At 45.5% G+C, this 24,255-nt stretch overlaps 2 long non-coding RNA genes and 1 pseudogene across 6 annotated transcripts; all 3 read left to right on the forward strand.

The window, feature by feature from the left end:
• The first annotated feature begins 6,601 nt into the window (after positions 1-6,601).
• LOC111257116 lies at positions 6,602-13,099 on the forward strand. Its single transcript, XR_002677523.1, has 2 exons — positions 6,602-12,336; positions 12,522-13,099. It is a non-coding gene; the product is annotated as an uncharacterized LOC111257116 (long non-coding RNA).
• Positions 13,100-13,410: 311 nt separating this feature from the next.
• On the forward strand, positions 13,411-17,987 carry LOC101756889. Of its 5 annotated transcripts, none has more exons than XR_002677520.1 (11): positions 13,411-13,589; positions 13,880-13,943; positions 14,035-14,115; positions 14,223-14,531; positions 14,655-14,750; positions 14,824-14,949; positions 15,176-15,250; positions 15,984-16,075; positions 16,182-16,250; positions 16,333-16,521; positions 17,581-17,987. It is a non-coding gene; the product is annotated as an uncharacterized LOC101756889 (long non-coding RNA). The 5 variants fall into 5 exon arrangements; XR_002677519.1 differs by having other exon boundaries at positions 14,223-14,270; positions 14,410-14,531; positions 14,655-14,949; XR_002677522.1 differs by having other exon boundaries at positions 14,223-14,270; positions 14,527-14,531; positions 14,655-14,949.
• A 1,447-nt stretch (positions 17,988-19,434) lies between these two features.
• LOC101762851 lies at positions 19,435-20,380 on the forward strand (annotated as a pseudogene).
• Positions 20,381-24,255: the final 3,875 nt, after the last annotated feature.

The raw sequence follows: 24,255 nt of genomic DNA on the forward strand, positions 1-24,255 counted from the left end.
AGTATCTAGCAGAGTAGGTTTGTGTTCAACTGGAATATGTAGGGACTTCCCCTACTGACTTCAATCAAATATAGAGTGTCGACTTAAACGCCAATAGAACTGATACTGTATTGTGAGCTCATTGTTGGAGGGACCTTTGCATGGACTGTTTGGACAAATTGTTTGTAATTTTTTTTGATAGTTTAAACAAGATTCTTTTTTATGATTCCATACAATTGCTATCATTTTGCGTTGAGAAGCTGAGGTCAATTACGGGGCAAATGTTTGCCTTCTACGTTTCTTCACTTCTTCCCCCGTATACGTTAGTGTTGACAATGCCCGTCAATATAACATGCCAACACTCGAGTCGAAATGGTAAAAGATGGACCTTTTTGTGTTTTATTACCTCCGGTCATGAAACTGCCTACTACGCAGCCCATCTGCCAGGCTGGGCCTGTGCCACTTTGTTACGGTCTGCCCTGGTGAGCTAGCTGTGTGAGTGGGCTGTAGTTGGGCCGGGTGTGGTGTGTAGGCCGACGAGCCGTAGTTGGGCCGGGTGTGGTGTGTAGGCTGACGAGCCAGGCTGGAAGCAGCTGGTGCCAGCGTGTAACCGATTTAAGTACTCGAAGTCCGTTGCGGACGAGTAACAGACAACAACGACATCATTCCCGTATCTGTTCCTCGACATTTCCCTTTCTTCTTCCTCCACTTATCTCTCTTTCTCGCCTAAATTCTCTGTTCGACTGCTCCGTCTCGGGCTTGGACCGTAACAATTGGTATCCAGAGCCTTATTCCCCACGAAATTCCACCAAAAATTTGTTTCGCTCGTGCTTGGCTCGCCGGAGATCTAGCACCGCCGCGCAAGCTGCCGAAGCTGCAGACTCAGATGGCGGCAACGCTTGAGGATTTGGTGCACAAGTTCGAAGGATTCGAGCTAATGATGCAACAATCCCTCGACAAGATCGGTGGACTGGAAGCTTGGCAATCATCTACGGATTCCTCTCTTGGCACGCTGCTCACCAAGTCCGACGAGGCGGCGGTACGTTTGCTCCGTTTGGAGTCGGCACCTCCACCAGTTCCTCGGCAACCACCTCCACCTCCTTCGAGTTGGGTTGATCCCTTCGACCTCAACATGGCTCCACCGATGGTGGGGCGCTCATCTGCTCCACCCCCGGAGCGACCCAACGGGCACCGCGGTGACACAACACACCAGGACGTTGGCGGTGGGATCCTCGGATCCCATCCACTGCGCCCGGTCACGGGTGCGTTTCCTGAACCCTCTACCTCTCATTTTGAGACTCCAACTGGGAACAGAGAGTTTGGGTCGCGGAATGCTCCTCTTCCCAAACTTGAGTTTCCTAGTTTTCATGGTGAGAATCCTCGTTTATGGCGTGACCGCTGTGAAATGTATTTTGAGGTTTATGCGGTGAGTCCTCATCTGAAGACGAGGTTCGCGGCTCTCAACTTCAAAGGGAATGCAGCAGCGTGGCTTCGGACGTTCGAGCGCAGGGGCAGGGTGTTGGACTGGGAAGTATTTTGCGCAGCTGTTCTGGACCATTTTGACAGAGATCAGTATCAGGTCCAGTTGCGTCGATTAGATACACTTCGTCAGTCCGGTTCTGTCTTTGAATATCTAGCACAGTTCGAGGATCTTTCCCATGGAATCTTGCTGTACAATTGTGCTTATGATGACACTTATTTTGTGACACGGTTTTTGGGGGGTCTAAAGGAGGAAATTAGAGCTGCTATTGCCTTGCATCATCCTAAGGATGTATCATCTGCAGCTGCTTTAGCACTTCTTCAAGAGGAGGAGTTAGCTATCTATGGGAGCCGACATCTTTCTCATGAGTTGGCGAAGTCATCTTTCAGACCTGTATTTGGGTCTGAGAAAGGGAAGGTGAGCATTTCGGATAAACCTGGTTCAGTGAAACCAAAGAAGGAAAAGGTGGACTCTGATGACAAGGTCAGAGCCTTAATGGCATTTAGGAAGAAAAATGGTTTATGTTATAAATGTGGTGAAAAATGGGGACAACATCATAAATGTCCCCCTCAGGTTCCATTACATGTTATTGAGGAACTACTGGATGCTTTGGAACCATCTGACGGGTGTGACAGTTGTTCCAGTGATGATGAGCAGCACCCGGATGTTGTGATGGCTTTGGGTGATATTTCTACTGCACCAATAGTTAAAAGGAAGACTACGAGGCTACAGGGTTTTATTGGCTCTCAGGAGGTCCTGATTCTGGTGGATTCAGGCAGCATTGGGTCTTTTATCAATGAAGAATTGGCTGCCAAGTTGGATTGTCCTCAACAGGACTGTTCAGTAGCCTCCTTTGTCACAACTGACGGCACACCTATGCATTGTAATAGGAGAATTCAGCAATTGTAGTGGGCTACTCAGCAGCACACTTTCCTAACTGATATGGGCATTTTGCCTTTGAAATGTTTTGATATGATTGTGGGTGAAGATTGGTTAGAGGACTGCAGTCCTATGTGGGTTAATTGGAAAAGGAAGATTATGAGGTTCACTCATAAGGGTAAGAGGATCACATTAAAGGGTATTCCTTCAGAGGTAACCAAATGTACACTAGTTGGAGTAAGAAAAGTCAAGGGGTTATTAAGAAGGCATGCTATTACTCATTGTGTTCTGATGATGCCTCAGTTATCCAAACAGTAGGTTCAAGCAGACTTTCAAGACCTTCGTGCTCTTTCAGATCTTGAATTGTTATCTGTTCAACCTGAGATTAAGCAAGTGCTGTTAGCCTTCAAGCATCTATTTCAGGAACCAACTGTGTTGCCTTCTTCAAGATAGTTTGATCATCACATTGAGTTAATTCCTAGTGCCCAACCTGTTAACATAAGACCTTATAGATACACTCCTGTCCAAAAATCAGAGATTGAGAATCAGTTGGCTGACATGCTTAGGAATGGCATAATCAGGCCCAGCTCGAGTCCATATGCTTCTCCTGTTTTGTTGGTAAGAAAAAAAGGATGGAACCTGGAGATTTTGTGTGGATTATAGGCATTTGAATGCTATTTCTGTGAAGAACAAGCATCCTTTACCAATTGTGGATGAGCTCTTGGATGAATTAGCTGGCTCCAAGTGGTTTTCCAAACTTGATTTCAGATCTAGATATCATCAAATCAGAATTGCCAAGGGTGATGAACATAAAACTGCTTTTCGTTCTCATAGTGGTCTCTATGAGTTTTTGGTCATGCCATTTGGACTCTCAAATGCCCCGGCTACCTTTCAAAGCACTATGAATCTGATTTTTGAACCCTTGCTCAGAAAAGGGGTTTTGGTTTTCATGGATGATATTTTGATTTATTCAGCCACCTTTGAGGACCATGTGGAACTGCTTACCCAGGTGTTCAAAATAATTGAGGCTCATCAATTCTTTATCAAGTTCTCCAAATGTTCTTTTGCACAGCATCGCATTGAATACTTGGGGCATTGTATTTTAGAAAAGGGTTTTTCTACTGAGCCTTCAAAACTTCAAAAATTATGGCTGTTCAGAATTGGCCTACTCCAACTTCTCTTAAAGATTTAAGAGGATTTTTGGGCTTAACTGGGTATTACAGGAAGTTTATTCGGCACTATGGCTTGATTAGTAGACCTCTTACTGCTTTGCTTAAGAAAGGTGTTCAGTTTTAGTGTACTCCTATTACTGACCAAGCTTTTCAGTTGTTGAAGCAAGCCCTGATGCAAGCTCCTGTATTGGCTATTCCCAATTTTAGTAAGCCTTTTGTGCTAGAAACTGATGCTAGTGACAATGGGTTAGGAGCTGTCTTAATGCAGGAGGACCATCCAGTGGCTTATTTGAGTAAATCATTGTGTTCCAAAAACCAGGATTTGTCCACTTATGAAAAGGAATGCTTGGCTATTCTGATGGCAGTTGAGAAGTGGAGGTCTTATCTCCAGAATCAAGAATTTGTCATTCGGACAGATCATAAGAGTCTTCTGTATTTAACTGATCAGCGGGTTCACACCAAGGTGCCGCAAAAGGCTTTACTAAAGTTGATGGACCTCAAGTTCAAGATAGTGTATAAAAAGGGGATCACAAATGCTGCTGCTGATGCACTTTCCAGGTGTCCTCCGATTTCACCTATTCTGGCTATTTCTTCCTGTTCTCCTGCTTGGATTGAAAAGCTGGTGCAAGGTTATGAGGATGATTCTGTGGCACAACAGCTTCTGACCGAGTTGGCCATTGCAAGTCCTAATTCCAATGGTTATTCTCTGGTGGATGGAGTGATTAGGCACAAAGGAAGAGTTTGGCTTGGCACTAATTCTCTAGCACAACAACATGTGTTGGAAGCTTTACATAACAGTGGAATTGGTGACCACTCAAGTTTTCATGGCACATATCACCGGGTGAAATCCTTGTTTTCTTGGCCCAAAATGAAGGATACAGTAAAACAGTTCATTCAACAATGTGAGGTGTGTCAGCAAGCCAAGTTTGAACATGTTAAGTCTCCTAGACTTTTTCAACCTCTTCCTATGCCCTCAGTCCCTTGGACAGTCATTAGTATGGACTTCATTGAAGGGCTTCCTTCTTCTAATAGGATGAATACTATTTTGGTTGTGGTGGATAAATTTACTAAGTATGCCCATTTCATAGCTCTGTCTCACCCCTTCACAGCTTTGCAAGTGGCTCAGTTGTTCATGCAAAACATTTATAAGCTTCATGGGTTGCCTGAAAGTATCATTTCAGATAGAGACAAAATTTTCACTAGTAAAGTGTGGCAGGAGTTGTTCAGATTGTCTGACACTAAATTGCTTATGAGCTCTTCATATCATCCGCAAACGGATGGGCAAACTGAATGCCTGAATCAATGTCTTGAGGCATTCTTGAGGTGTACTGTTCACTCTTGTCCTCATCAGTGGTATAAGTGGCTTCCATTGGCCGAGTTTTGGTATAATACATCCTTCCAGTCTGCTTTGGGCCATACTCCATTTCAAGTATTGTATGGTCATGCTCCAAGGCATTTTGGCATTGCCTCTCCTGATGCTGTGTCATTGCCTGATCTGGATGCTTGGTTATCTGACCGAGCAATGCTCTCTAACTTGATTCAGCAGCAATTAGTTAGAGCTCAGCAACGTATGAAGGCCCAGGCTGATCAACATCGATCAGAATGGGAGTTTAAAGTGGGGGACTCGGTATATCTAAAATTGCAGCCTTATATTCAAACTTCAGTGGCTTCTCAATCCAATCAGAAGTTATCCTTCAAGTATTTTGGTCCTTTTCTAGTCCTCCAGCATGTGGGTTTGGTGGCTTATAAGCTTGGTCTTCCTGCTGATTGTCGCATTCACTCAGTGGTTTATGTTTCCCAGCTGAAAGCTCATGTTCCTCCTTCCACACCGGTACATTCAGAGTTGCCATCCACTTTGGTTGATGCTCCTGTTGAAGCCCAGCCGGTGGCCTTTCTGGATCATCGTTTGGTGCATTCTGCTGCTTTACCAAAGTCCCAATTGCTGGTCCATTGGGATGTTTTGCCGGCTTCATTGGCTACTTGGGAAGAAGTGCAAGACTTGTGTCATCATTTTCTTGCTGCACCAGCTTGAGGACAAGCTAGTTTCCAAGGGTGGGGAAGTGTTACGGTCTGCCCTGGTGAGCTAGCTGTGTGAGTGGGCCGTAGTTGGGCCGGGTGTGGTGTGTAGGCCGACGAGCCAGGCTGGAGGCAGCTGGTGTCAGCGTGTAACCGATTTAAGTACTCGAAGTCCGTTGCGGACGAGTAACAGACAACAACAAAATCATTCCCGTATCTGTTCCTCGACATTTCCCTTTCTTCTTCCTCCGCTTATCTCTCTTTCTCGCCTAAATTCTCTGTTCGACTGCTCCATCTCAGGCTTGGACCGTGACACACTCAAACTTAGCCGGCGGTACATAAAGGCCTGCTTGCGTCATGTCCCTTACAGATGAGATTAGGTCCATGTCCCTAATGGGCTTTAACGTTATATAGCTTATCTAGCTTGTAGTTATATAGGAGCCCCATGGTCGCCGCCGCCGATGGAGCCTTGCCATCCGCCATCCCCTCAAGGAGCACTGTAGGGCGCCGCCACCTGATCCATCCTGCCAACGGCCGCTTCCCCATATACCCCTCCCGGTTGCTGTCTGTCGTGACTACGGCCACGACATGAAGACGCTTCGCCTAAGTGGAAGCGTATTTCCTAAAGACATGTTCGACGTCGTTAATTTCTAATGCTTTGCTTAGACTATCTGTGGGCATGAGGCAGGGTGTCGTGTAAGTCTTATAAGCCTAGCTCTGTAAGAGCAACTCCAAGAGGTTACTAATCTTACCCCTAATACTTCTTTTAGGAAAAAAAAAAGAGAAAAAACGAACTCCAACCGTCCACCCAAACCTTTCCAATTTTTTAGCAACGCTAAAAACTAGCCTACCACCGCGTATATTTTAGCGTTGGCATTCCTCCCCCAATCCTGATTCTCGCGCGTCCCTTCCGATGGGCCCAATACGATGACGTGGCCTGTTTTAAAATATTAGGGGCTATTTATTAGCTATCTGCTGTGGATTGATATGTTTTTGGGGGAAATTTTTTTTTGGAAGAACCCCCAATACATAGTTTTGGGGAAGAATTTTTTGGAGTACTCTTGGAGTTGCTCTAACAAAGTTAAGTATGGACTAAAATTACAATCAGTAAATCGGAAGATGGAAATCCTTCCTCGTTCCACTATGAATCCTTGTATCCTGTGATTGCTCATGTCTCGGCTCCTCGCCGGCGGCAAAAGGTGTTAAAGTGGTATCAGATTTGGCTATCCTCAGTGTTGGGTTTCGGGCGGCGTTGTGGCGGCGCTAGCGGCGGTAGATCAGGCGTTTGAGTTGGTGGCGGTGCTGACGGCGATAGATCGGACGTTTGTACTGGAGGCGTCGGCGGTGGCGATTTCGGATTGGAAATTGGCAGCGCAGGCGGCGGGATCTTCTCTGGAGACGCTGGCGATGACGATTTCACAATTCCGTCGATCAGCACCGTAGTGAGTCCAATTATCCCATCGATCTCAGCCTGCGAACGGAATTGGTAGGGTTATCTCGATCCTTGTGGCACACCGCTACTTGGGACGAATCCTATAATTCCTCTTCCTGTGGGTTCGATTTCCGACGTGATTCATCACGGCTCCTCCAAAGCCATTGGTGCAGACTCAGTTCATCCTCGACGCCATGGAGTCCATGGAGCAGCGTGAGAAGACTCGTTGGGACAGCATGGAAGAGATTATTGATCTGTTGTTTGCCAAGGTTGGTGAAACTGACAAGACCCAACAGTAGATGTCAGCACAAATGGATCTAAGTGCTCAAATCATTGAGCGTGTGTTGAAGGATCAGACTCTGTTGGCCAAACAGATGGAAACTACTGGGCAAGCTATGGCTCGTCTGTCTTTGAATCATTCCCAGCGAGAAGAATTTCAGCGTCCTAGACATCATCATCATCATAGGACTATTGCTGGAGATCTTTCTTCTGAAGATGAGGTACATACCACCCATCCACACCCTCATCACTTGGGTAGAAATGCTGGTAGAAATTCACTGTTACATCATTATGTACCTAAGATGCCTTTTCCGAGGTTTGCTGGTGATAATCTTAGAATTTGGAAGGATAAGTGCCTTGATTATTTTCGCATATCCAATCTTCCTGAAGCATTATGGGTACCTACTGCATCCATGTGTATGGACGATAATGCAGCCAGGTGGTTAGAAGTGTACAAGTTGAAACATGGGTTGGGAAATTAGAATACTTTCATTACTGCTGTAGAAAGTCAGTTTGGATGATTATAGAGATGCAATTAGTGACTTGGTGGCTTTGACACAAGAAGGTAGTCTAGAAGAGTACATATCAGCTTTCACGGATTTGTAGTATCAAGTCTAAATGCATAATCAGGGATTGGATGAAATCTATTTTGTGACACAGTTTACTAAAGGGTTGAAACCTGAATTATCAGCTGGAGTTCAAGCTCAAGTGCCCAAGAAAATGAAGAAGGTTATCTTTATTGGCTAAAGTTCAGCAACAAATTCTAGATAGCAAACAGTTGAAGTTTAGCAAATACAATAGCAAAGGCAAGACGAAGTGCCAAAATTTGAGAGCAAAACCTCACAGCCTAACAATACTTTGTGGAGAGAGAGGTAGCTGAGGGATTTTCAGAAAAACCAATGGGCTGTGCATATATTGTTGTGACAAATATAATGCTGCTCATGCTTCTAGTTGTACTAAAAGACCTCAAGCTCAAGTACATGCCTTGGTGGTCAATGATCTGGATAACACTTTGACTGATGAGGTATTGAATTAGTTGGCTATTGAAGATGCTATATCTGAAGACTTTTAGCAATTGTCCATAAGAGCAATATCTAGCACTGCTAAGGGGGAAGTCTTAAAAGATCAAGGCAACTGTTAAGAACAAGGTGATGCTAATTTTGCTAGATAGTGGCAATTCATAGTTTTGTGAGTTCTTCTTTCTAGTCTCAAGTGGGTATCTCACTAGTGGCTATGGCTCCCAAGAAAGTGAAAGTGACTAATGGGCGAATTTTGATTTCTAACAAGAAAGTGCCTCAACTGGAATGGTGGTGTTAGGGACATACTTTGGCTTCTGACATGCAAGTTTTAGAGTTGGATACATATGATGCTATTCTAGCTTATGACTGGCTGAAGCCACACAATCCAATGACCTGAATCATACAATAGAATTTCAAGATCGAGGCAGAGATATTAAGCTTCAAGGGGTGCATCCAGTTTCACTGACACTCTTTGAAATGTCAGTTGAGAACTTCTTCAAGTCTTACAAAGGAAATGATATTTGGGCAATGGCAGTTGTTAACTTTGTTCCTCTAGTTCCTGTTTCTCTCTCAATTGAAATTGATGCTCTGTTGCAAGAATTTGAGGATGTATTTGCTAAACCCAGTACATTACCTCCACGACAAATTTGTGACCATTCTATTCCACTTTTGCCAAATGCTGTTCCTATGAACTCAAGACCTTAAAAGTATTCACCTAAACACAAAGATGAAATTGAGAGACAAGTACTTGAGTTGTTGGATGCCGGACTCATAACACGCAGTACAAGTCCATTGCCTCTCTAGTGTTGTTGGTGCAGAAGAAGGATGGTAGTTGGAGATTCTGTGTTGACTACAGGAAATTGAATGAGTTGACAATGCAAAAACAGATTTCCAATGCCAATCATTGAGAAAATTTTAGATCAATTGGCGGGGACTCAGTTCTTCACCAAATTAGATATGACTGCAGGATACCACCAAATTAGAATGCAGCAAGAAGATGAGTACAAAATTGCATTCAAGACACATCATGGGCATTTTCAATTCAGAGTCATGCCTTTTGGTCTTACTAATGCACCTGCTACTTTTCAATGCATGATAAATCAAGTCCTACAACCATTCCTCAGAAAATTTGTTTTAGTTTTTCTAGATGATATATTGATTTATAGTCCTTCATGGGAAGTTCACATTCAGCATCTCAGAACAGTTCTCTCGGAGTTGAGAAAACACAAATTCTATCTTAAGAGTAGTAAATGCTCTTTTGCTCAAACTCAAAATGAATATTTGGGGCATATCATTTCAAGACAAGAGGTAGCAACAGATCTTGCTAAAACAACTGCTATGCTGAACTCAGGGGTTTCTTAAGCCTCACTGGTTATTACAGGAGATTTGTCCAACATTATGGTATTGTGACAAAGCCTCTGAAAATTTGTTGAAGAAGAATCAATTTCTGTAGTCTACTTCTACTGATCAAGCATTTAATGCTCTGAAGAAAATCACGACTAAAACTCCAGTGCTTGCTTTACCAGATTCCAGTGCTCCTTTTGTGGTGGAAACTGATGCTTTGTGCAACTGGAGTGGGAGCAGTGCTCATGCAGAAGGAGAAACCTATTGCATTTCTGAGAAAGTCTTTGGGATCCAAACATCAAAACCTTTCTATTTTATGAAATGGAGTTTCTGGCATTAATTATGGCAGTAGAGAAGTGGAGGCCATATCTACAAAGACAAGAGTTAATCATCACAACATATCATAAGAGTTTGTCATACTGGTCTGAACAAAATTTGCAGTCTGAACTCCAACGTAAGGCAATAACTAGATTGATGGGTATGCACATTAAAATTGTTAAAAAAAAAGGGAAAGACAACATTGCCATGGATGCATTGTCTAGAGTGGCTCATTTGATGATGCTCCACGCAGTCTCAGAGGCTACCCCATTATGGGCTCAGCAAGTATTAAACTCTTACCATACCAATATTGTGGCTCAAGAATTATTACAGTCATTAGCAATTAAGTCACCCAATGACCAAGGCTATTATTTAGAGAAAGGGTTGATTAAACATGATAATCATGTCTGGATTGGCAACAACTCTGCATTGCGAACTAAAGTTATTGCAGCTTTACATATGAGTCCTATTGGAGGTCACTCCTGTATCAATTCCACTTATCACAAAGTCAAACACCTATTTCATTGGAAGGGTTTGAAGCAAGATGTTGAGAATTTTGTGAAATAGTATGGGATCTGTCAGCAGGCTTGAGCATAGCCATCCAGCTGGGCTTTTACAACCACTACCAATACCCGCTGGTGCTTGACAAGATATTACACTAGACTTTGTGGAAGGTCTTCCAATGTCAGAGGGTGGGCTATAATGCGATATTGGTCGTTGTTGACAGATTCACAAAAGTATGCACATTTCTTGGGACTTAAACATCCTTTCACAGCTCAACAAGTGGCTACCTTGCTCTTGGACTCAGTAGTTAAACTACATGGAATGCCAAAGACCATTCTATCTGATAGAGACAAGATATTCCTCAGCAATGTGTGGTAGTATCTTTTCTCACAACTGCGAAGCAAGCTCTTGCACAGTACAACCTATTATCCACAGACAGATGGACAAACAGAGTGAGTCAATAAGTGCCTGGAGATGTACTTGAGATGTGCAGTGCAACAGCCACCTAAGCAGTGGAGAAAATGGTTGTCTCTAGCTGAACTCTGGTACAATTCTTCTTATCACTTTGCTATAGATTGCTCTCCTTTCAAAGCCCTATATGGCTATGAGCCAAATCTGGGTGTGGTTTCAGTTTCTTCTGATAGTGCTACACCAGATATCACTATGTCGGAGATGATTCAGGATCGAGCAATGCATGCATTGATGTTGAAGAAGCAGTTAGTTGTGGCTCAGAGTGGAATGAAGCTACAGGAACAAACAAAGAGTGGACAGAACTTTCCAGTTGGGGGAACATGTCCTGCTGAAGTTACAACCTTATGCCCAAATATCGGTGGTCAATCGTCCTTTCCCAAAACTAGCTTTCAAATTCTTTGGTCTTTATACTGTGCTAGAGAAATTTGGGACGATAGCTTACAAACTGGATCTGCCGGCTAACAGTAAGGTGCACAATGTATTTCATGTCTCTCAATTGGAGCCATTTACACCTGATCATACCCCCAAACTACTCTGAGATCGCCAAGCTCATCGACTTGAGCTCTCATCCAACTGAACTTGAGTTGATTCTGGATCGATGTCTGATCTAGCAAGGTAACACTGCAATTCCACAAGTGTTGATCAAGTGGACAAGTTTCTCTACATCTGCAGCAGTCTGGGAAGACCTGTACGTTGTCAAGAAGAAGTTCCCGTGGGCGATCACTTGGGGTCAAGCTCCAGCTCAGGGGGATGTCATGACTACAGCCATGACATGAAGACGCTTTGCCTAAGCTGAGGCGTATTTCCTAAAGACGCATTCGACATCGTTAGTTTGTAATGCTTTGCTTACACTATCTGTGCGCCTGAGACCAGGTGTGCCGTGTACGGCTTATAAGCCTAGCTCTGTAACAAATTTGAGTATGAACTAAAATCTCTACAGCTAAAAAAAACAAGATTGAGTGTAAAACGTTGTACGTCGCTCTTTCCTCCGCTCATCGTCTTGCGCTCCAGGTCGTACGCGCCGTCCGTCGCCGTGAATCGCGGCGCGGGGAGCTCCAGCGCCCTAGGATCCAAGGAGATGCCCCCACCCGCTTCCACGGACGTCCCTCGACACGAGCGAACGGTCGTAGGCCCTTCAATCGTCCTACGATCGTCCTGTCCCTTCTCCTCACACCTATCCCCGCATGACGCCTCCCATCACTTCGTTCCCCTCCGCCGCCACCGCCCGTCCACTACTGCACGGCGCCCTAAACCGCCGCCTCGACGCCCTCCTCCATCGCCACGGACGCCGTCCTCGACCGCAGCCCCTACAACGTCGTCAACCGCAGCATTGACGGACGGCGTCCTCAACCAACGCACTGACGACGTGCATCGCCGCGCCATCGCCTGGCTGAAGCTGTCCTCAGTCTCCAGCTCCTTCCTTCTCCATCCTAGGACTCCAAGGTGCGCTCCTTTACCTCGGTCACCGTCTCTGCTGATGATGCGGGGGGCACCCTGGACCATCCTCCATGTTAATGCTGTGTACTCACACATGAAATCATTAATCTCTGACTGAATACGAGATTATTTCCTGCTGCCTGTCGTGTGTTGTTGTGAATCGATCTCTGTGTACTCCTTGGGCACGACAGCATCACCCGCCCTACGAACTTCCTGCGTCGCGGCCGCCGCGTGATTCGGATGCGCCGCAGAACCGCCCATGCCGCCGCGCTGGTTCGACGCCGTCGAGTGCGCTGCCTGGTGGAGCATGCGCCGCTGTTGGACGACGGTTTCGATCGGCGACGCCTAGATCAAGGGGTACTTCGCGCCGGCGAAGGACGTGTCCAGGCCTCCAGGGATGATGCCGGTCCACTGCCCTGGTTCTGTGCCATCGACTACAACTTCCTGGTGGTGGACACCGCGCCGCTAATCAAGCAAGCACCCCGTGTCGATGACGGCAACGATCACGTCAGTGGAGGAGGCTCCCTGGACCCTGTGTGACGTCTGTGGTAGTGGCTGCATCGGCGGCGGCGGCGGTGGACGCAGCTCCTCATCCTTAGCCGGTGGTGGTGAGTGGCAGGACTAATTGATTTCCTGTTGAGCGCTTGCTTGATCTGTATGTTTGTTCTTGCGCTTATACCCACTTCCATGTGTGGATTTAGGGTGGTTGTACGATTCGATCTTGTGTTGGATCGGTTATCAATGAGCATGTGCTGCTAAATCTGGTTCAGATAGCTGATGCAATTCTGCCTTTTTATTGTGCCACCTGCCAGGTTTTTGGTCTTGAGTATGATCTTGATTTATTCAACATTGTTGTTGTTCCTGATTTCAATATGTAAGTTGTTTTTGTTTCTTGTTTGCCTCAGCAAATTGCATTATATTTTGGGGAATGCCTTTTCTTTCCTCTATAGGAGTGTGGACTGATGCAGTTGAACTTGCTACTTTGTTTAAATATTAACAAGCCAATTGCCCAATTGTAATCTTGCATGACTCGAACAGTCTTCTGATAAAGGTAACTTTGTTAATTGCAAGGGAGCAATGGAGAACAAGAGCTTGAACGTATGATTTTACCTTTGCTTGGAAACTATTTGCACATCAATGCATTATTAACACTCTGGTTTATAAATAAACAGATACTCCAATCTAGACTTGTGTTGGCATCACCTGAGACTGCCACTGATGGTGATTATGCTGCAATTTTGGGTGTCGCTGGACATGAGGTGCATACATTTGTAGATATACTTGATCTTTTTTTTTCAGTGAACTGAGTTAACATTACACCATGTTACTTTGGCAGTATTTGTTCACCATTTTAGAATGTGTCTAATTCCTTGATGACTGATTAATATTTGTTCACCATTTTCGCTTCTTTATTTGTTTTTTCTTAAACATCAATTGGTGCCTTTTCTTATGAGATCAGAGTCATGGTTGGTCATTAGCTTTGTACAGCTGAATGGGAATGATCTCTTTTTTCCCTGATGAAAGGATCCTTATCTCTATGCTGTTGCAGAGTAACTTGCCGTGATTGGTTCCAGCTAACCCTGAGAGAAGGGATAACTGTCTTCAGGGATCAGGTACTCAGGCAGTGGGCCATGTGTTAGCTGCTGCAATTATGTTTTTGAGTTTATTTTCCATCCTACTCTTCTAATTTAATTGGTTGTGCAGGAGTGCTCGTCAGATCTCGGCTATCGTACAGTAAAACGCATCGCTGATGTCTCCAAACTCAGAATCTATCAATTTCCTCAGGTTTTCTTGATCTGCGCTCTTGTCACTGCATTCCAATTTGTTGCCAATGAAATAAACTGCATAAGCATGATATTTTGACTACCCTGTGGTTTTTCCCTAATATCCAGGATGCTGGTCCTATGGCACATCCTATTCGTCCCCATTCCTATATCAAGGTACTAATGCTCGAATTGTTCAATCATTTGAATTCAGTTACTCTGTTGCTTGCAACCAGCTTAAAGATATGGTGTATAACTTATTTAATTTGACTGGCAAATGGACAACTTCTATACTGCTGAGTTTCTGTCTATAAAGTTTGCGGCATACAGTGAGATGTACAAAGCCATCAACTTATTATAATCCATTCCCTCTTGCACTGGAACATCATCGTTGAATCTTCCCTGGTGACTTTGATTATGAACAACTTGGCAGTCACGGTATGTATTTTCATGCTGTTTCCTGTTAAGCACAAACTGTGATAGTCCAATGATTAAAACTCTGACGTTCTATTTTGTTGCTTCCTGTTTTTCTTCATCCAACCATTATGGGATTCATCACAGGTTTCCAAAGGCATGATGGACAAGCTGTCACTTGTGAATACTTCTATGCAGCGATGTGTGATGCAAATAATGCACAACTACCAAATTTTTACAATGGTAGTAGACAGCTATCTTTCAACCATGTTACTTGTTGAAAGTACTATCTAACTGCGAAAGAACCATCCAATAGATACTCTCAAGCAGGTACGCCTACAGTCAGGGTGGCATCTTCATATGAGCCAGACAGCGGATGCTTGGACATGGAGCCGGTTGCACGTGATCGTGTGGAGGCACTTGTGATTCTTCTAGGCTTTAGGTGCAGTGCTCTGCTCCCAGACTCCACCGATGAAATTGTGAACCAAATAAAAACCAAATAGCAGCACTGCATCCGTATAAACCGAATGACCGAATCAGAAAATGAGTCTTGCTTGCTATGGTTAAGGCGTCATGCTAATTAGAAAAAAAGAACTGATGACATTCACAAGAGACAAGTTCGATTTTACTTCTGATGCGCTGTCTTTTGGCATTCAAATGTTGTTCAGACTACTTTGTAATTGACGCATAAAAACTCCTGCCATGGCAGTGACATGCCAGACTCCATCACGAAGGCTAAGGCTGTAAGGCTCCTACCTCCTCTCTTTATATTCTAATTTTCACATGCTTACTTGTTCCAACCTGTTTAGTGTAAATTATAACCGCCAAGAGTTAGTTATCTGGAACCTCGGAGAGTAAAATTTTGGAAGATAGAAACTACTGCTCAGTGCTTGCACTTGTAACTTGCTATTTGAAATGTATTATCCTTAGATGTTTCCTTTTCCTTTTAAATGGAAAATATCGGTAGATGAAAAGCTATATTACTGTCCCTTTGTAGTGAAAAGAACTTGAACAATATTCTGGAAAGCAAGGTTCTACTACTGTAAAGTTCTTAGGTACTCCCTCCATACCTGTAAAGAAAATCGTTTAGGACAGCATTTAGCATACCAAGAAGTGACTAATTAGGTAGAGTTTCCCGGTCTGCCCCTATTAAATATGGTTGCGGGTGCATTTCATGCGAGAAAATTTCCCAGCTCAATCGGTTAGTGCAGCGAGGTGTGAGTCTTGCGGAGCTGAGTTTGATATTTGGCGGGCATACTTTTTTGCTGGTGGCTTTATTTTGCATGCGTGGCGCGCGCGGAGGCTGCATGGCGCGCTTTTTTCCTTGCTGCGATCATTTCTGGCACATTTTTGTCTCCGTTGTTTGGGTTACAGCATGCCTATTTAAGCGGTGTCTTTCCATCTACCGTGCTCCACCTTTTCTCTTCCCACCTCTTCTCTTTCCATCTACGGTGCAATGACTGATTTTTTCCCTAGCTTTGATCTGAACGTTCCTATAGAAGAAGATGACAATGGCAATCTTGCCTTCAATCTCAACGAGCCAATATTGGAGGATCACAACGACAATGGTAATGTGTCTGTTGTTACTCTCTTTTCCATATGATTTGATTTGACAATCACAGCATATGAGCAAATTAGTTTCGTTTTTCATATCATTGTTTCCTTTTTTGATAGGATTGGATTTGAACTTGCCACTAGACGAATATGGTGCAGTTGATTTCGATTTTGTACAAAACCTCGCTGGTAATTTTTTGATACAATTAGATTTTTTTTAGGTAAAAAATGTTGTTATTTTGAATGTGGTTGTATCTTTTTCTTTTACTAGAACATGTTGTTGTTGCTCCCGTTGAAGTAAACCATCGAAGGAAAGATATGACAGAAGAAGTCAAAAGATAAGTGTATCAAGCATTGTTGGCTAGAAGTAAGAATGGGAAACTAGGCAAGAAAGATACAAGATTTGTTGCTGATCAATTTGGAGTACACATTTGGTCAGTTCAGCGCTTATGGAAGCGAGGTACAATCCAACTTGCTCATAACATTCCGGTTGTGGTTGCTAGTCGAAAGAAGGGTACATGTGGTCGTAAGGCAGTCCCTGTTGATTTGGAACAATTATGCAACATTCCTCTCAAGCAAAGAATGACCATAGAATATGTGTGTAGCAAACTTAAAATGAGCAAATCGCGGATACAAAGGTATTTGAAAAAAGGTTTTCTTAGGCGCCACTCTAGTAGCATCAAACCATACCTCACAGATGCTAGTAAGAGATCTCGGCTAAAGTGGTGTGTTGACATGATTGAGCTGGGTTTGCTTGGTGATCCAAGATTTAAGGCATTTTTTGACCTTGTTCATTGATGAAAAATGGTTTTAGCTCTCTCAAAAATCTAAGAAATATTACTTGCTACCCGAGGAAGATGAACCACATCGCACTTGTAAGAACAAGAATTACATCCCTAGGCTCATATTTTTGTGTGTTCGTGCTTGGCCAAGGTTTAGGAATGGAGAGTGTATTTTTGATGGAAAAATTGGTTGTTTTCCACTTGTCACTTATGAAACTGCTATAAGAAGAAGTCAGAATCATCTTCATGGAGAACAAGTAATCAAGCCAATAACTTCAATCACAAGAGATGTGATTAGAGATTTCATGATAAACATAGTGTTGCCTGCCATTCGAGCCAAATGGCTAAGAGAAGATGTGAACAAACCAATTTTCATACAACAAGATAATGCACCTTCACATTTACGTGAGAATGATCCTATTTTTTGTGAGGCTGCTAAGCAAGAAGGGTTTGACATTCACCTAATTTGTCAACCACCCAATTCTCTAGATTTTAACATTCTGGACTTAGGGGTTTTTTTCAAGATATTCAAGCTATTCAATACAAGAAGAATGCAAAAATAATACAAGATCTAGTTCCAGCAGTGCAACAGGTAAATGGATCAACTGTTCACACATGTTTTGTAGGCATTCATATTAATATTGTCCACTCATTGATTGATTTCTTCAACACATGTTTCGTAGGCATTCATAGAATATTGTCCACACAAAGCAAACATAATTTTTGTAACATTTCAGAGTGTTTTGAAGGAAGCCATGAAGGTTAAAGAATGCAACAAGATCAAGATTCCTCACATGCAAAAAGAAAAATTAGAGAAAGAAGATCGGCTGCCATTGCAAATCTTCTGTGAAGCGTCCTTGCTACCTGAAGCAATTGCTAGTCTTCCTGCATCAAACAATTTGAAGATGCAAGTTAGTTAGGAGCAAATTAGAAGAAGCAATTTAGGAGATGCATGCATCTTAGGTTGAATGAATGAGACATGTAACCTTACTGATCTTTCTTTGCATCTTTCATGGCACCATCCACCATCGCTATCTCCATGGAGGCATCCTGCTTCATCTTCAATTGCTCGTCCAACTTCTTCATAATGTGCTCATGCACAAGTATGGTGTCACCATCCATTTGAAGCTTCTCCACATCAGGAATGTAGGTCTCACAATCAAAATTTTCTATGTCATGCAATATCCTTGCTGTGAGATCATAGTTGCTATGTAGAAGACCGCAACGGGCACACCTGTGAGCGTGGTGGCAAGCTTGGAAGCAGCCTTCGTCGTCATTATCGGCATGGGACATGCCGCAGCAAACACAGAGAGAAGGTTGGGACTCCGGCAGCAAGGAGTCTGGCACGAAGGAGTTCGAAGTCATCTCCATGGCGCCAGCAAAGATCGTGGAGTCCTGCTCCAGGCCGTCTTCCATGGAGTCCTGCTCGAGGCCGTCTTCCATGAAGTCCGGCAAAACCTTCTTGGACAAGATGAAGTCCGGCACCACCAGCATCTCTAACTCCGGCGGTGCCATCTCATCCGACGAGACCGGCACCACCTCCATCGCCGTGTCCATGGCGCGAGCGGAAGGGAGACTGTTGGATTGGAAGGGAGGTGAGTGGGCGACTCTGCAGTAAGGTAGGCGAGCCGGCGACGCTGCAGTGCGGCGAGGAAGGGAAGCGAGTGAAACGAAGCACCGCGATTAATGCTTTGACCAGCGGAACGGCAGCCGAAACGCATGCCAGGGGCAAACACGTCCAAATACTCCCCATCGAGTGTAGAATGACATCCTATATGAAAACGCCCCACTCGCCCAGAACGACATCCTTTATAGGTATGGAGGGAGTACCTTGCTAAGGTTGGAGATATCATGACTAAGGAGGTATTATCCCTTCTGCTATATTGTTATTTTTTTTAGTTTCCACTTTACCTAGAACCTAATTAGTACAAGATATCTACTTGCGAGTATAAGTATTAAAAATGATATTTGGACACAACTGCTGAACCATCATGCTGACAGAATAAACTGATCCTAATGAAGCCTGACACCAAGGTTCTGCAAGCAACGCGACTGATAATAGATAACCAACGTGTGTTTTTCTGTCAGGCTCATGAAATACGTTGAGATCTTGAGGTTGAGGGTACCGGAATTGATAATGATTTTATATATCTGTGGAGACATGCATCACGCTTTAAAATATAGTATCATACCTAGTTTTGTTTAATTCAGAAACTATATTCTTGTAATAAATATTTTTTAAATATTCGTACTTATTTTCATACTATTATTATTTTGTTGGATGCTCCGTTTATTAAAATATAAATATTTTATTGCACGGACACACGATCCACGATCCTAGTTACAATCGGTAAATCGGAAGAGGAAATCCTTCCTCGTTCCACTGCGAATCCTTGTATCCTGTGATTGCTGACGTCTCGGCTCGTCGCCGGCGGCAAGGGTATTACACCGTCTCCCATCCTCTCGCCGGTCGCAGCCGCCCCCGCCCCTGAAGCCTCTCAACAACCCGCTTTTCCAGCCTTCCGCCCCCACCCTAGCCGCCGCGGTGCCCTCCTCCGGTCATCCGCAGCCGGCGGCCTCCTGCATCGACCATGCTCCACTTGAAGAACCGTCTCGGCATCTCATTCCGCCAGCCGTGGCTCTTCCCCGTCGCCCGATTCGCCACGACCGCGGCAGCAGTTGAAGCCCCCACCCTGTTTGCCGTCGAGGACTACCTCGCCGCAACCTGCGGCCTCACCGCAGCGCAAGCCGTCAAGGCCGTCAAGGCCTCCAAGACGCTCTCCCGCCTCGAGTCCCCTTCTAAGCCTGACGCCGTGCTCGCGTTCCTCTCCGGCCTCGGCCTCTCGGCCCCCGACATCGCCGCCGCCATCATCCGCGACCCGTACCTTCTCTGCTGCAATGCCGACAAGACCCTCGTCCCGCGCGTCGCCGAGCTCCGTGATCTCGACCTCGGTCCCTCCCAGATCGCCCAATTCGTCCTGCTGGCCCCTGCAGGCTTCCGCCATCCCGGCATCGTCCCAAACCTCCAGTACTTCATCCTCCTCTTCGGCTCCTTCGATAACTTCCTTCGTGCGCTGAAGAATAACTCCGCCTCCTACCTCCTGGGCGTTGATCTGGAGAGGGTGGTAAAGCCCAACGTCTCGTGCCTGCGCGAGTGCACGCTAACTGCTCACGAGATTTCCAAGACGTGCATGTATCAGCCGAGGCTGCTCTACAGCAAACAGGAGCATGTCCGGGCGATGTTGGCGCGCGCTGAGGACATCGGCATACCTCGTGGCACCCCAATGTTCTGGCATGTCGTTGCAATTTGTTGCGAACCGCAAGAAGGAGACTATTGCTGCGAAGATGGAGCTCTTGAAGAAGACATTCCGATGGTCGGATGCTGAAGTGGCTAGTGTAGTGTCCAGGAACCCGTCGGTGCTGACGATCTCTGAAGATAGGGCACAGCGTGTATGGGAGTTTCTGTTCTCTGAGGTCTTCTCTGAAGATAGGGCACAGCGTGTATATTGCTCAGAGACCGAAATTAATCAAATATAGCCTGGAGGGCCGTGTATTTGTTGGATCAAGTGAGTTTGAGCCATACTGTCGGGCCTTAGTTTGGAGGCCGTACTTTTAGGCCGAAAAATGCTTTCCGTGCGCAGCCATCCGAAAAGGGAAAAAAGAAGAAGAAACGATTAAACAGCCCACTGCCACTTCGGTCAGAGTCCGAACCCAACAACAAACAACTGGGCAAGTGGCAACTGCTGCTGCCCTTGGCCCCCTTTAGACCACCGCCAGCCCATCCAAATCCAAAAGGCTCGGCAGCAGTTCCACTTCCACCATCCCTCCAACTCCGTCGCGCGGCGGGACGCTTCGCCGCCGCAAAGACCGACCGATCGCTCACTGCAAGTCCGCAGCTGTTCGTCAGGCATCAGACGTCAAGTTACGAGGACCCGATCAACCACGCAGGAAAAAGTGTGGGACGTGCCGACGTGCGTGCGGACCTGCCGCACCGGTCCATCGCCGGCCGAGACGGACCGCGGAGGGTTGGGGGGCAAAAAAAGCACGTCGTGCCAGCCACCAAACCCAAGCAACCCCGGCACCCCGGCACCCCGGCACCACTCCACGGCGCCCTACTCCCTCCCTGTCCGCTTCGTTCGACCTGCCGTGTTCTCCATTCTCAACAACTAACCTCGCCTGCTATAGGCCGAGATGAATGCATGGCTCAAGGCTACGAGTGGCCGTCACGTACCTAAAACACTTTTTGTGCGGTTTTAAGATGTGGATTAGGAGGAGTCGTGCCGAGATGAATAATGCATGGCTCAAGGCTACGAGTGGCCGTCACGTACCTAAAACACTTTTTGTGCGGTTTTAAGATGTGGATTAGGAGGAGTCGTGCAATGGTCAAGCTCTGTGTACTCCAGTCGCAGCCTATAAAAAAGGGTCTTTTCCGTTAGGCTGTTTGATTCCATGATTAAAAGAGAGGGTTAGGTTAACAATCAATGTCCGGGTGATCAATTCCCACGTCTTAAACTGACCTTTTTTGACGGTGAATGGAACTTTTTTTTCCCCAGCGTGTGAGAGAACACATTGTAAACCGGTGCTCTGTGGAAGGCAATCCCTGACTCCTGTGAGCATCGGCGAGTTGAAATTAAAATACGCAAAAGTTAGAACAGCAGGGGCCGAATTGGTCCTCGGATAGAACTTTCGGAACGGACAGAGCTCGCCAATCAGTCGTCCACGGGCAGCAGCTGCTCTCCCTTCCCTATACGACCCCACAAGGCCACCGCCAGCGTTCCGTTCCAAATCACCGTCACCCCTTCCCTTCCTGGCGCCGTGGAGTGGCACTGAAGATCTGAAACGATCACGCCGTTCACGCGGCGCCCAGCAGCGTTTCGACTTTCGACACTTCACTGCCGCAAATCTGCAGCAGTTGTCGGGCATCAGACGTCAAACTCGGATGACCCGCGGAGAAGCGGAGGAACGTGCGCGCGGACCTGCCCTGCCGCATCGACCGGGCGGCCCGTCGGCCGTCGCCTGCCGAGACGGTCCAAAGGGTTGGGTGTTGGGAGAACAGTAGGGTGTGCATGGGTGGGTTTGCGCGGGTGGAATGGATTTTTAGACCCACCCATCGTAAACTAATTAGGACATGCACAACAGTTTAAACAGCTGCTCTCTGTGAACTATGCCATGTCACATACAGACAGCTAAAAAGACAGCTCGTACAGTGAGTCGTCTATTTAACTGTTTGCAAGCTATTCAATTCATTCATAGAGTTGATAATCAAGTATACATTTGATCTTTGTAGCTATTTTGGTGCTTGAACGAGAGAATGCATGGTATATTCAAATAAGTTGCATGAGTCTTTTAGAGAAGCATAAATATATTATATATTATATCAATAGATACTCCGAATTCATGATATGATATAGCAAAGTTGCATTACCGTTATAATGTAGGACTAATCCTGATTTTGCCCGTAACGCGGTCATATATGCTTAAATAAATCCATCTTTGCTTTCCTTTGCATTTGTACAATGAAAAGGACAGAAGACCACAGCTCCACAAGCTAGTAGGCCACACTTGAACAATCATTTATTGAAATGGACTGATATCAAACATAGATGACACATTTACAAACTCCTGTAGTTGCTCAAACATTTACTATATTTTTGAAGCTAATCAGACTACTGCAATTTATCCTGTGAATCTCAGGAAAATTGTAAATAGAAAAATATCTACAATTCTGATGTTTCTTCCTGTACACACTGCAATTTATCCTGTGACAACTGACAAGCTAAAGGAAGCAGGTTCTCTGAATAAGTCCAACTACAGGTGATTTTAGAAAACATGGTCAGCATGAAACAATTATGCACTATACATATGCAGAATTAAATTCCTCTTCTAAGCTCAAAACATTGCATTCTAATTGAATTAGATTCAAACCTCCCCGCATCTACAAGTTGTGTTCCCAGGAAAAAATAATCGCAATCCCTGCCATCACTAGTATATATGAGCAATGTCAGCAGAAATTGGGAGTGATGCGTTACCGGTAGCAACCTGGATCTGAAGATTGAGGAAATTGTCAGTGCCAGCGAAGAACCTCTTACAGTTGGTGAAGGACATCAATGAAGCAGCTGAGCCAAATCCCCCACCGGGAGCACCCACGGTGCGGCCCGCGCCCTTCTGCTGATGCCGAGCCCTTCCGTGCATGCGCCGCGGCGGCCATCCTCTCCAGCGCCGCCGCCGCCGCCACCTGTTTCTGCTCTTGCCGCATGGTGCTTGTACTGCAGATGTAGGTTTTCGGTGATTTTTGTAGGTGCCTGAAACGGGAGATTTTGCGGAGGGAAGAAAAGGTGTGTGCGCGCTGAAGATTTTGCCGCTATCGGGAGGAAAAATTCTACTCGTGCGCAAGGTATCCGCGGCGCCGTTGACGAAACGCAGCGGGTCATACAACGCGCATCGAAATCAAGCGACTCGCTTCGGAGCATGAGCCCGCGCCGTTGACGAACGAGATGCTGGCTCCGCTCTCTTTCTTCATTTAATGATGTACTTGTAAACCTCTTCAGCTAAGGTGGCAACAAAAAGACGAGAGTCGGCTGTGGGTTGTACGTGCGCTTAGATGGTGACGGTTATAGATACCAGGTACCTTCATGGAGGGTCCAGCCGATTATTAATGGGCTGGCCCGACTTGATGAATAAGACAGAAGATAGAGTTCGGCTAGAGCTCCCCACGTGTTGTAATCCGACTATATCTCATCTATAGTAACCAACTAGGGGTTCTGCCATGTAACCCTACCCCTCAGAGTATATAAGGGGAGGTAGGGGTATAGAGGGGAACCGATCCAATCCCTCAACACAACAGCCAACACCCGAGCGCAGGGTGCAATACAATCCCCAAAACAGGATGTAGGGGTCTTACGCTACACTGGCGGTCCAAACTTGTATAAATCTCTGTATCTTGTGCCTTGCATTACTATCAAGTTCATGGTCTTGCGATCTTCTCTGCCTACAAATCAACCATCTGAGTACCCTTTAGGTGAACTACCGGTCACTAAATCCGACAGTTGGCATGCCAGGTAGGGGTGATCGTGAGATCCTTCCTAGCGAGCTTGATGGCAGTCGTCGACATCATCCAGTTCCTGGAACCTGGGTTGAGTCGTTCCTAAGAAGGAATTAGATTGATCTTGTTTTCTACAAGCTAATCATATACTACTCTTTTGTTTCCGATCTAAACATGCCGGCTCTCTCCCAACAATCGGCCGTTGGCATCACGGGTCGTCAACGGCGGCTGCTACTGCGAGAGACTGGGCTCGTGGTGTTCAATCCACGGTTAGTGGCACATGCTAACCCGATCGGCACTCGTTTACATATGGCCGGTAGCTGCCCATAATCCATCTACATCGGTGTTGACGCCAGATTTTGACACGTTT

Source organism: Setaria italica, chromosome IV, assembly GCF_000263155.2.
Source record: "Setaria italica strain Yugu1 chromosome IV, Setaria_italica_v2.0, whole genome shotgun sequence".
Lineage (NCBI taxonomy): Eukaryota > Viridiplantae > Streptophyta > Magnoliopsida > Poales > Poaceae > Setaria > Setaria italica.